We start from the raw sequence: 10,904 nt of genomic DNA, 5'->3' as shown, positions 1-10,904 counted from the left end.
CGTTTGTCCCCTGTTCTTAGTTTGTTCGTTCGTTCGTCCGATCGTTCATGGTTCGTTCGTCCGTTCGTCCGATCGTTCGATCGTTCGTCCGTTCGTTCGTCCAAATAATCTTTTTCCTACCGTTATGCTGCCGAAATTCCGATCGTTCATTCGTTCGATCATTCGATCGTTCATCGTTCGTTCATAGTTCCTATTCATCGTTCATCGTTCGTTCATAGTCCCTATTCATCGTTCTTCTAGATAATCTTTGTCCTGCCGTTATGCTGCCGAAATTCCGACCGTTCGTTCGTTCGATCATTCGACCGTTCATCGTTCGTTCATAGTCCCTATTCATCGTTCATCGTTCGTTCATAGTCCCTATTCATCGTTCTTCCAGATAATCTTTGTCCTGCCGTTATGCTGCCGAAATTCCGATCGTTCGTTCGTACGATCATTCGATCGTTCGTCCGTTCGTTCGTCCAAATAATCTTTTCCTGCCGTTATGCTGCCGAAATTCCGATCGTTCGTTCGTCCGATCATTCGATCGTTCGTTCGTTCGTTCATAGTTCCTATTTATCGTTCATCGTTCGTTCATACGAACTATTCACTATCACTATTCACCATTACTATTCACCATTACTATTCATCGTTACTATTCACATACACTATTCATCATCGTTACTATTTATCATTACTATTCATCATCGTTACTATTCATCGATGATATCTATAATTACTTTTCCATCGCCACTATTCATCGTTACTAATCATCGTTACTATTCATCGGTCATGTAGTCATCCCAAATTTCAACTACTCATCCATCATGCTGTCCAGTCCACCTAAGACCAGCCAGACCCATATTCCAGTCATACGAACTCCGGTGACTGTGATTTTCCTTCTAGTGGGCACTTCCCATCTGGTCACCCATCCCAGGTTTCTCCAAGTTGAGCACGCTTAACTTTGAGATTCCTTCGAACCAGGCTCCCAAACTCAGATTCCAATAATTCTCGTTTCTAAATTCTTATCAAACTATTCCCTATCCAACCATGTCATCCCTTAAGCATGACCCATATTCCAGAAAACTCCCAAAATACTCTTGTCCCATATTCTGCCTATAACTCTCCAGTTCATACTAAGTCAGACGATTCATTCGTCACTATTCTCACCAACAGTGAACTTTACTGTGCTACACCACATACACCCAGCTATAAATACACCTAGCTACCCTCTCCCTCTCCACACACACTCAACACCCTCAGCCAAGGCAAACACCCCACCCACTCAGTTACTCCGCTCTGCCGGATACACGCATAGTGTCGCTTCACCTCCAGTCCACCCTCCAGGTAAGCACCTCCGCTCCACCACCAGTAATATCACAACACCACATGACACAGATTCTACTCAAGACTCTACCCATCCATATATCGCTATTCTGACCACTATACTAAATATTTGTTGGTATACTTGCTGGTTTGTATGTTTGCTTGTTCATGTTGCATAGTTATCGGAGCGTTCGTGCCGTCTCGTGGAGGCCAGATCCGCAAGTCTACGCTAGGCGGTGGAGCCAGAAGCCAGTTCCGCGAGCTCCCCTTCCCCTTTGCCGAATAAGCACGGCAAGCTCACTGGATCCCTTTGATGCATAAATTACCTATGTTTTTCAACCATAACCCTCAGCCTGTTATTTTATGCATGATATGATTTTGAGACAAGTTATTATGGCCACCCAGCCGCTTGCCGCAATCAACCCCTGATATATATGTTCCAAATGATTTGAGAAAAGGTGTGAGTTTTCAAAAGAAAATGCTTTTCAAAATGTGTATGATGAAGGGTTTTCACCCTTATCACCTTGTGAGTGGGATAATCAGGGACTCCCTGGTTTAGGGGAGGGTCTAAGGTGATGGCTCAGCTGGTTTAGGCGTGAGCAGAAGGATTGTCCCCTCATATAAGGACCGGTTTGTCATCTTCACTACCTGTACTCTTTAATAGTGCAACCACTCGAGACTGTGTGGGCAGTCAATCTAAACTCGTACGGTCCAACCCTAGGGTTATGAAGGCTGGGGAGCACCAGGAGGATAAGGAGGGGGAATGTTTTGTCCGGTTTGGACATGGCGGTGGCCTGACTCCTTCCGGTATAACTGTTAAGGTTAGGACGTGCGAGGAAAGAAAGAGATTCGGATTCGGATCTCATCGGCCATGAGATCGCAGAGCCGGACTAGTGGGTAAAGTGTACACCTCTGCGCAGAGTTTGAGAACCTATTCGAATAGTCTGTGTCCACAGGAATGGACGAGTCTGGTGTGGTATGGCAATTAGTGTTTGGTTTTTCCAAAAAAAGGGTGTGTTTGAGAAAAGTGGTTTTTAAAAGGACCGGCGGTTGAGCCGTGAGCTATGGTGGACGGGAAGTCCAATAGCTGTTTTTGAAAATGAAAACCAGTGGGAAACTGCTGAGATACCTGGATGGTTTAGTCCAGGGGATTTTGTTATAATACTGAAAAACCTCCTGCTCCTTTTGGAGAGGATGCGCTTTGCAAAAATACAAAATGTTTTTCAAAACAACTCTGCATAAAATATTGCTGTTTCTGCAAAATATCCTGAGCTCCACATATTCCATGCATTATATCTGCTTTCCCCATTCCGCGGGTGAAGGTGGGCTGCTGAGTACGTTTGTACTCACCCTTGCTTATTTGTTGTTTTTCAGAAAAAGGAGATCGGGTAAGAGTTACGACTGTTCCCAACCTTGCCTGTGGCTGTTGGACCGCTGAATTGCTTCACTGCGTATATCGGGCTGCTTCAGCCCCACTCTGATGATATGTCTCGAGTTGTGGACCAACTCTTAAAGTTGTTCGCCACCTTTGTAAGTTTGTCTCGTTTAAGCAGATCTGGAATCATCTGATGTATAAATGTGTTTACTAGCCTCCTGGGACTAGTAATTGTATCACATTTGAGTCCCAGAGGATTGGGGACGCTTCAGAGGGTATGCGCGAGAGAGAGGTTGCGAGTTCGAATCTCACCATTTACAAAACATATATAAGTTTGATTCAAAATAATAGTGAAAAATGATAAGGCAATGGGTAAGGTAATAGGTAGGGTTGGAGAGTTATTCCTAGAATTTAAAAAAAATGTTTTGCTGTTTTTTTTATTCTTAATTTGCCGAGTGTTTTTCTTTGCCGAGTACTTTTTGGCACTCGGTAAAGTCTTTGCCGAGTGTCCGAAAAACGTTTTGCTGAGTGTTTTGCTCTTTGCCGATGAAATATTTGCCGAGTATTCTTTGCCGAGTGTAACCTTTGCCGAGTGTCTTAGACACTCGGCAAAGAACGCGATTCCGGTAGTGAATATTTTTAAATAACTATCTCATTTCGTGTGGATATATATATTTTAAGAAACATCTTATACCATCTCTACCTTTATGTCTTGATGATTGTACTATTGTACTATTGCACTATTAGTTATAAGCCTAGTATTTGACCTTGCATTTGGTCAGAATAGATACTGAAAGGGAAATATGCTTACACCTTTTCCTAATTGATTTTGGTGGTTGAATTGCCCAACACAAATAATTGGACTAACTAGTTTGCTCTAGATTATAAGTTTTACAGGTGCCAAAGGTTCACAATTGACCAATAAAATGACCAAGAAAGGGTTCAAACAAAGAGAGCAAAAGACAACCGAAGCGTACCCTGGTCTGGCACACCGGACTGTCCGGTGTGCCACCGGACAGTGTCCGGTGCACCACCGGACAGTGTCCGGTGTACCAGGGAACTCAGCTCCAAACTCGTCACCTTCGGGAAAATCAGAGGGCGCTCCACTATAATTCACCGGACTGTCCGGTGAGGCACCGGACAGTGTCCAGTGGCGCACCGGACTGTCCGGTGTGCCAGCGGAGCAACGGCTACTTCAGCGCCAACGGTCGACTGCAACCGCATTCAATGCGCTACAATGCGCGCCAGAGTCAGAGCAGCGTCAGGAGGCGCACCGGACAGTCTACAGTACTTGTCCGGTGCACCACCGGACAGCCAGAAGACCCCACATGTCAGAGCTCCAACGATCGAACCCTAACGGTCGGGTGACGTGGCTGGCGCACCGGAGCTCCATTCGACAGCAGCCTCCACCAAACGACTAGTTTGGTGGTTGGGGCTATAAATACCCCAACCACCCCACCATTCATTGCATCCAAGTTTTCCACCTTCCAACACCTTACAAGAGCTATAGCATTCAATTCTAGACACAACCAAAGAGATCAAATCCTCTCCCAAGTCCGGAATCACTCCAAATCAAATAGTGACTAGAGAGAGTGACACTTGTGTTCATTTGAGCTCTTGCGCTTGGATTGCTTCTTTTCTTTCTCATTCCTTCTTGTGATCAACTCAATTGTAACCAAGGCAAGAGACACCAATTGTGTGGTGGTCCTTGCGGGGACTTAGTGTCCCGTGTGATTGAGAAGAGAAGCTCACTCGGTCTAAGTGACTGTTTGAGAGAGGGAAAGGGTTGAAAGAGACCCGGTCTTTGTGACCACCTCAACGGGGAGTAGGTTTGCAAGAACCAAACCTTGGTAAAACAAATCCTTGTGTCTCACTCTTTATTTGCTTGCGATTTGTTTTTCACCCTCTCTCTCGGACTCGCTTATATTTCTAACTGTCGGGGACCGTAATTAGGGGTACCCCCAAGGCTCCTAATCTTAGCTGGTAACCCCCATCAGCACAAAGCTGCAAAGGCCTGATGGGCGCAATTCCGGTTAAGGCTCCGTCCACTCAAGGGACATGATCTCACCTCGCCCGAGCCCAGCCTCGGGCAGGAACGGAAGACCAAGGCAGATTCACGCCTCGCCCGAGGGTCTCCTCAAGCAACGGGCGCACCTTCGACTCGTCCGAGGCCGAGCTCGGGCAGGCTTCACGGAGAAGCAACCTTGGCCAGATCGCCTCGCCAGCCGACCGGATCGCAGGAGCATTCAATGCAAGGATCGCCTGACACTTTATCCTGACGCGCGCTTTCCAGTCGACAAGGCCAAAGTGACCGCAGTCACTTCGCCCCTCCACTGACTGACCTGACAGGAAAACAGCGCCGCCTGCGCTGCTCCGACTGCTGTGGCACCCGCCAGGGTGAGGCTGACAGCAACTAAGTCCAGCCTCGGGCGCCATAGGAATCTCCACATCGCCCGACCCCAGGGCTCGGACTCGACCTCGCCTCGGACGACGATCTCCGCCTCGCCCGACCCCAGGGCTCGGACTCGACCTCGCCTCGGACGACGATCTCCACCTCGCCCGACCCACGGACTCGGACTCAGCCTCAACTCCGGAAGACGGTCTCCGTCTCGCCCGACCCTAGGGCTCGGACTCGACCTCGGCTCCGGAAGGTCTCCGCCTCGCCCGACCCCCGGGCTCGGACTCAACCTCGACCTCGGACGACGGTCTCCGCCTCGCTCGACCCCCGGGCTCGGGCTCAACCTCGACCTCGGAGGAGCCACCACCTCGCTCGGGCCAACCACGCCACAAGGGGGGCCATCATTACCCTACCCCTAGCTAGCCCAGGCTACGGGGACAAGACTGGCGTCCTATCTGGCTCGCCCTGGTAAAACAAGTAATGATGGCACCCCGCGTGCCCCATGACAACGGCGATTCTCAGCCCCCTATGGAAGCAAGGATACGTCAGCAAGGATCCGACAGCCCCGACAGCTGTGCTTCTACAGGGCTCAAGCGCTCCTCCGACGGCCACGACGCCACATGAACAGGGCTCCAACACCTCTCCGACAGCCACGTCGGCACGTACATAGGGCTCTAGCTCCTCTCTGCTAGACACGTTAGCACACTACTACACCCCCCATTTTACACCTGGACCCTCTCCTTACGTCTATAAAAGGAAGGTCCAGGGCTCTCATACAAAAAGAGGTGGCCGCGCGGGAGAACGGGCAACCTAACGCCCCTGTCTCTCTCTCTCTCCCTCGCGAGCGCTTATAACCCCCTACTGCAAGCGCATCCGCCCTGGGCGCAGGACAACACGAGGCCGCGGGTTTCCCCTTACTGTTTTTCCCCCCTTGTGTCTTCGTCTCGCGCTGACCCATCTGGGCTGGGACACGCAGCGACAATTTACTCGTCGGTCAAGGGACCCCCCAGGGTCGAAACGCCGACAGTTGGCGCGCTAGGTAAGGGCCTGCTGCGTGTTGATGAATAGCTTCTCATCAAGCTCCAGATGGGGAGTCTCCAGCAACCTCTCCAACCCAAGACGAAGCTCCGTTTCGGGAGTCTCGAGTTCATGTCCCTCGACGGCAGCTACGACATGATACTCCTTCCTCCGCCGCGCGACAATGACAATGGCGGCCGTAAGCCCGCCCGTCGGCGGCGGAATCGACGACGTCTTCCCCGCGTGGCGGAAGAACAGCATCCGAGTCTGTCCCGTCACCTTCCCCGTCAACGGGGAAGGAGGCGGGGCAATCATGGCCGAGCAGGAGGCGGCGCCTCGTCGGCTGTCGAGCGAGTCAACGACGCCGGCGCCCCAGCGGGGGACACGTCGGGCGTTGACCTCGCGTTTGAGACGAAGACGAGCGTCGTTTCCCCGCAACACGCCAACCCCAAGCATACGACGGGCGACGCCAGCACGCTCGCGAAGGACTTGCTGGGCGTTAGCCTTGTACCTGAGATAACGGTGCAGTCCGTCCCCGACGCGACTTCGTCACTGTCCGTCGATCAAGAGGTACCGTCCGTTTCCCGTCCTATGCCTTTTAGATTTAGCTTTGACCCACCAAGCAACCCCGCTTCGGTGGACGCTTTCATAAAGGCATATCCAAACCTCCCGAGGTACCATATGTGGTCAACCTGGGACAGATTGACGGCCGTGTCGACCTACGGGCCCTCGGGTTCCGAGGAAGACGACGAGCCCGACTCTGGTTGGGATTTCTCCGGGCTCGATAACCCCAGTGCCATGCGAGACTTCATGACCGCATGTGACTACTGCCTCTCCGATTGCTCCGATGATAGCCACAGCCTCGGCGACGAGGACTATGGCCCAAGTCACGAATGTTTCCACGTCGATCTAGAGGGTCTCGATGAAGGCAACCACATTGGTATGCCGGAGGACGGCGATCCCTCTAGGCCTGCGCCTCGCGTTGACATCCTTCAGGAGCTAGCTGTGGTCCCAGTCCCTGCGGGGGGTCAGGACACACAGCTCAAGCAAATCCGTGAGATACAGGCCAGGCTCGACGAGGAAGCAGGACAACTTGTGCAGCTCCGGCAGAACATCAGGCGGGAGCGGGCAGGCCGAGCACCGGCCGGAGAAGCGCGTCATCTGGCCCAGGACGTCCAGCGCCGCATCGCCAGCGATGCCAGGGCAAGGCTGCCCCCGGCTTCCGGTGGGGTCGCCCAGAACCGGGCTGCAGCAGCAATACTACTCCGCGCGATGCCGAAACCATCCACCACCGAGGGGCGGCGTATCCAGGGAGAACTCAACATTCTCCTGGAGGATGCTGCAGTCCGACGGGCCGAAAGCTCTGCCTCCCGAAGGCAGGGATACCCCCCAGAGCATCACGCCGCGACTTCCCGATTCATGCGGGAGGCCTCGGTCCACACCGGGCGCACGCGGGACATAGCGCCTGCGGCCCCGGGCCGCCTCGGCAACGAGCACCATCGCCGCGACCATCGAGCCCACCTCGACGAGAGGGTGCGCCGAGGCTACCACCCCCAGCGTGGGGGACGCTACGACAGCGGGGAGGATCGGAGCCCTTCGCCAGAACCACCCGGTCCGCAAGCTTTCAGCCGGGCCATACGACGGGCGTTGTTCCCGACCCGGTTCCGGGCCTCGACTACCATCACCAAGTACTCGGGGGAGACGAGGCCTGAACTGTGGCTCGCGGACTACCGGCTGGCCTGCCAGTTGGGTGGAACGGACGATGACAACCTCATCATCCGCAACCTCCCCCTGTTCCTCTCCGACGCCGCCCGAGCCTGGCTGGAGCATCTGCCTCCTGCGCAGATCTCCAACTGGGACGACCTGGTCAAAGCCTTCGCCGGCAACTTCCTGGGCACATACGTGCGCCCTGGGAACTCCTGGGATCTCCGAAGCTGCCACCAGCAGCCGGGAGAGTCCCTGCGGGACTACATCCGGCGATATTCGAAGCAGCGCATCGAGCTGCCCAACATTACCGACTCAGATGTCATCGGCGCGTTCCTCGCTAGCACCACTTGCCACGACCTGGTGAGCAAGATGGGTCGCAAGACTCCCACCAGGGCGAGCGAGCTGATGGACATCACCACCAAGTTCGCCTCTGGTCAGGAGGCGGTCGAGGCCATCTTTCGGAAGGACAAGCAGCCAGCCGGATGACGTCCCCGAGGCGTCCGCTCAGCGCGGCGCGAGGAAGAAGGGCAAGAAGAAGTCGCAAGCGAAACGCGACGCCGCCGACGCAGACCTTGTCGCCGCTGCCGAGCACAAGAACCCTCGGAAGCCTCCTGGAGGCGCCAACTTGTTCGACAAGATGCTCAAGGAGTCGTGCCCCTATCATCAGGGTCCCGTCAAGCACACCCTTGAGGAGTGCGTCATGCTTCGGCGCTACTTCCACAAGGCCGGGCCACTGGCGGAAGGTGGCAAGGCCCCCGACAACGACAAGAAGGAGGTCCACAAGGCAGAGGAGTTCCCCGAGGTCCATGACTGCTTCATGATCTACGGTGGGCGGGTGGCAAACGCCTTGGCTCGGCACCGCAAGCAAGAGCACCGGGAGGTCTGCTCGGTAAAGGTGGCGGCGCCAGTTTACCTAGACTGGTCCGACAAGCCCATCACATTCGACCAAGGCGACCACCCCGACCGCGTGCCGAGCCCGGGGAAGTACCCGCTCGTTGTTGATCCCATCATCGGCAACGTCAGGCTTACCAAGGTCCTCATGGACGGAGGCAGCAGCCTCAACATCATCTATGCCGACACCCTCGGGCTCCTGCAGATCGATCTGTCCTCGATCCGGGCCGGTGCAGCGCCCTTTCACGGGATCAATCCCGGGAAGCGCGTCCAGCCCCTTGGACAACTCGATCTGCCCGTCTGCTTCGGGACTCCCTCCAACTTCCGAAAGGAAACCCTCATGTTCGAGGTGGTCAGGTTCCGAGGAACCTACCACGCAGTGCTGGGGAGACCATGTTACGCCAAGTTCATGGTCGTCCCCAACTACACCTACCTCAAGCTCAAGATGCCGGGCCCCAACGGGGTCATCACCGTTGGCCCCACGTACCGACACGCGTACGAATGCGACGTGGAGTGGGTGGAGTACGCCGAGGCCCTCGCCGAATCCAAGGCCCTCATCGCCGACATGGAAAACCTCTCCAAGTGGGTTCCAGATGCGAAGCGCCACGCCGGAAACTTCGAACCAGCAGAGGCGGTTAAGTCCGTCCCTCTCGACCCCAGCAACGACGCTTCCAAGCAGATCCGGATCGGCTCCAAGCTCGACCCCAAATAGGAAGTAGTGCTCATCGACTTTCTCTGCGCGAACGTCGAGGTTTTTGCGTGGAGTCCCTCGGACATGCCTGACATACCGAGGGAAGTCACCGAGCACTCACTGGATATCCGAGCTGGAGCCCGACCCGTGAAGCAGCCTCTGCGCCGATTCGACGAAGAAAAGCGCAGAGCCATAGGCGAGGAGATCCACAAGCTGATGGCTACAGGGTTCATCAAAGAGGTATTCCATCCCAAATGGCTAGCCAACCCTGTGCTTGTGAAAAAGAAAGGTGGGAAATGGCGGATGTGTGTAGACTACACTAGTCTAAACAAAGCATGTCTGAAGGTTCCCTACCCTCTGCCTCGTATCGATCAAATCGTGGATTCCACTGCTGGGTGCGAAACCCTGTCGTTCCTTGATGCCTACTCAGGGTATCACCAAACCAGGATGAAAGAGTCCGACCAGCTCGCGACTTCTTTCATCACACCTTTTGGCATGTACTGCTACGTTACTATGCCATTCGGTTTGAGGAACGCAGGTGCGACATACCAAAGGTGCATGAACCACGTGTCCGGGGAGCACATTGGTCGAACGGTCGAGGCCTATGTTGATGACATCGTAGTCAAGACGAGGAAAGCCTCCGACCTCCTCTCTGACCTTGAAACGACATTCAAGTGTCTCAAGGCGAAAGGCGTAAGACTCAATCCTGAGAAGTGTGTCTTCGGAGTCCCCCGAGGCATGCTCCTGGGGTTCATCGTCTCCGAGCGAGGCATCGAGGCCAACCCGGAGAAAATCGCGGCCATCACCAACATGGGGCCTATCAAGGACTTGAAAGGAGTACAGAGGGTCATGGGATGCCTTGCGGCTCTGAGCCGCTTCATCTCATGCCTCGGTGAAAGAGGCCTGCCCCTGTATCGCCTCTTAAGGAAGATCGAGTGCTTTACTTGGACCCCCGAGGCTGAGGAAGCCCTCGGGAACTTGAAGGCGCTCCTTACAAGCGCACCCATCCTGGTGCCCCCCGCTACCGGAGAAGCCCTCTTGATCTATGTCGCCGCTACCACTCAGGTGGTCAGCACCGCGATCGTGGTCGAGAGACGAGAAGAAGGGCACGCACTACCCGTCCAGAGGCTGGTTTACTTCATCAGTGAGGTACTGACCGAGACCAAGATCCGCTACCCGCAAATTCAGAAGCTGCTGTACGCGGTGATTCTGACACGGCAAAAGTTGCGACACTACTTTGAGTCTCATCCGGTGACTGTGGTGTCATCCTTCCCCCTGGGGGAGATCATCCTGTGCCGAGAGGCCTTGGGTAGGGTTGCAAAGTGGGCGGTGGAGATTATGGGCGAGACAGTCTCGTTCGCCCCTCGAAAGGCCATCAAGTCCCAAGTCTTGGCGGACTTTGTGGCTGAATGGGTCGACACCCAGCTTTCAACAGCTCCAATCCAACCGGAACTCTGGACTATGTTTTTCGATGGGTCACTGATGAAAACAGGAGCGGTCGCGGGCCTGCTCTTCATCTCACC

Source organism: Zea mays, chromosome 7, assembly GCF_902167145.1.
Source record: "Zea mays cultivar B73 chromosome 7, Zm-B73-REFERENCE-NAM-5.0, whole genome shotgun sequence".
In the NCBI taxonomy this organism is placed as follows: Eukaryota; Viridiplantae; Streptophyta; class Magnoliopsida; order Poales; family Poaceae; genus Zea; species Zea mays.
This window is presented reverse-complemented; position numbering follows the sequence as displayed.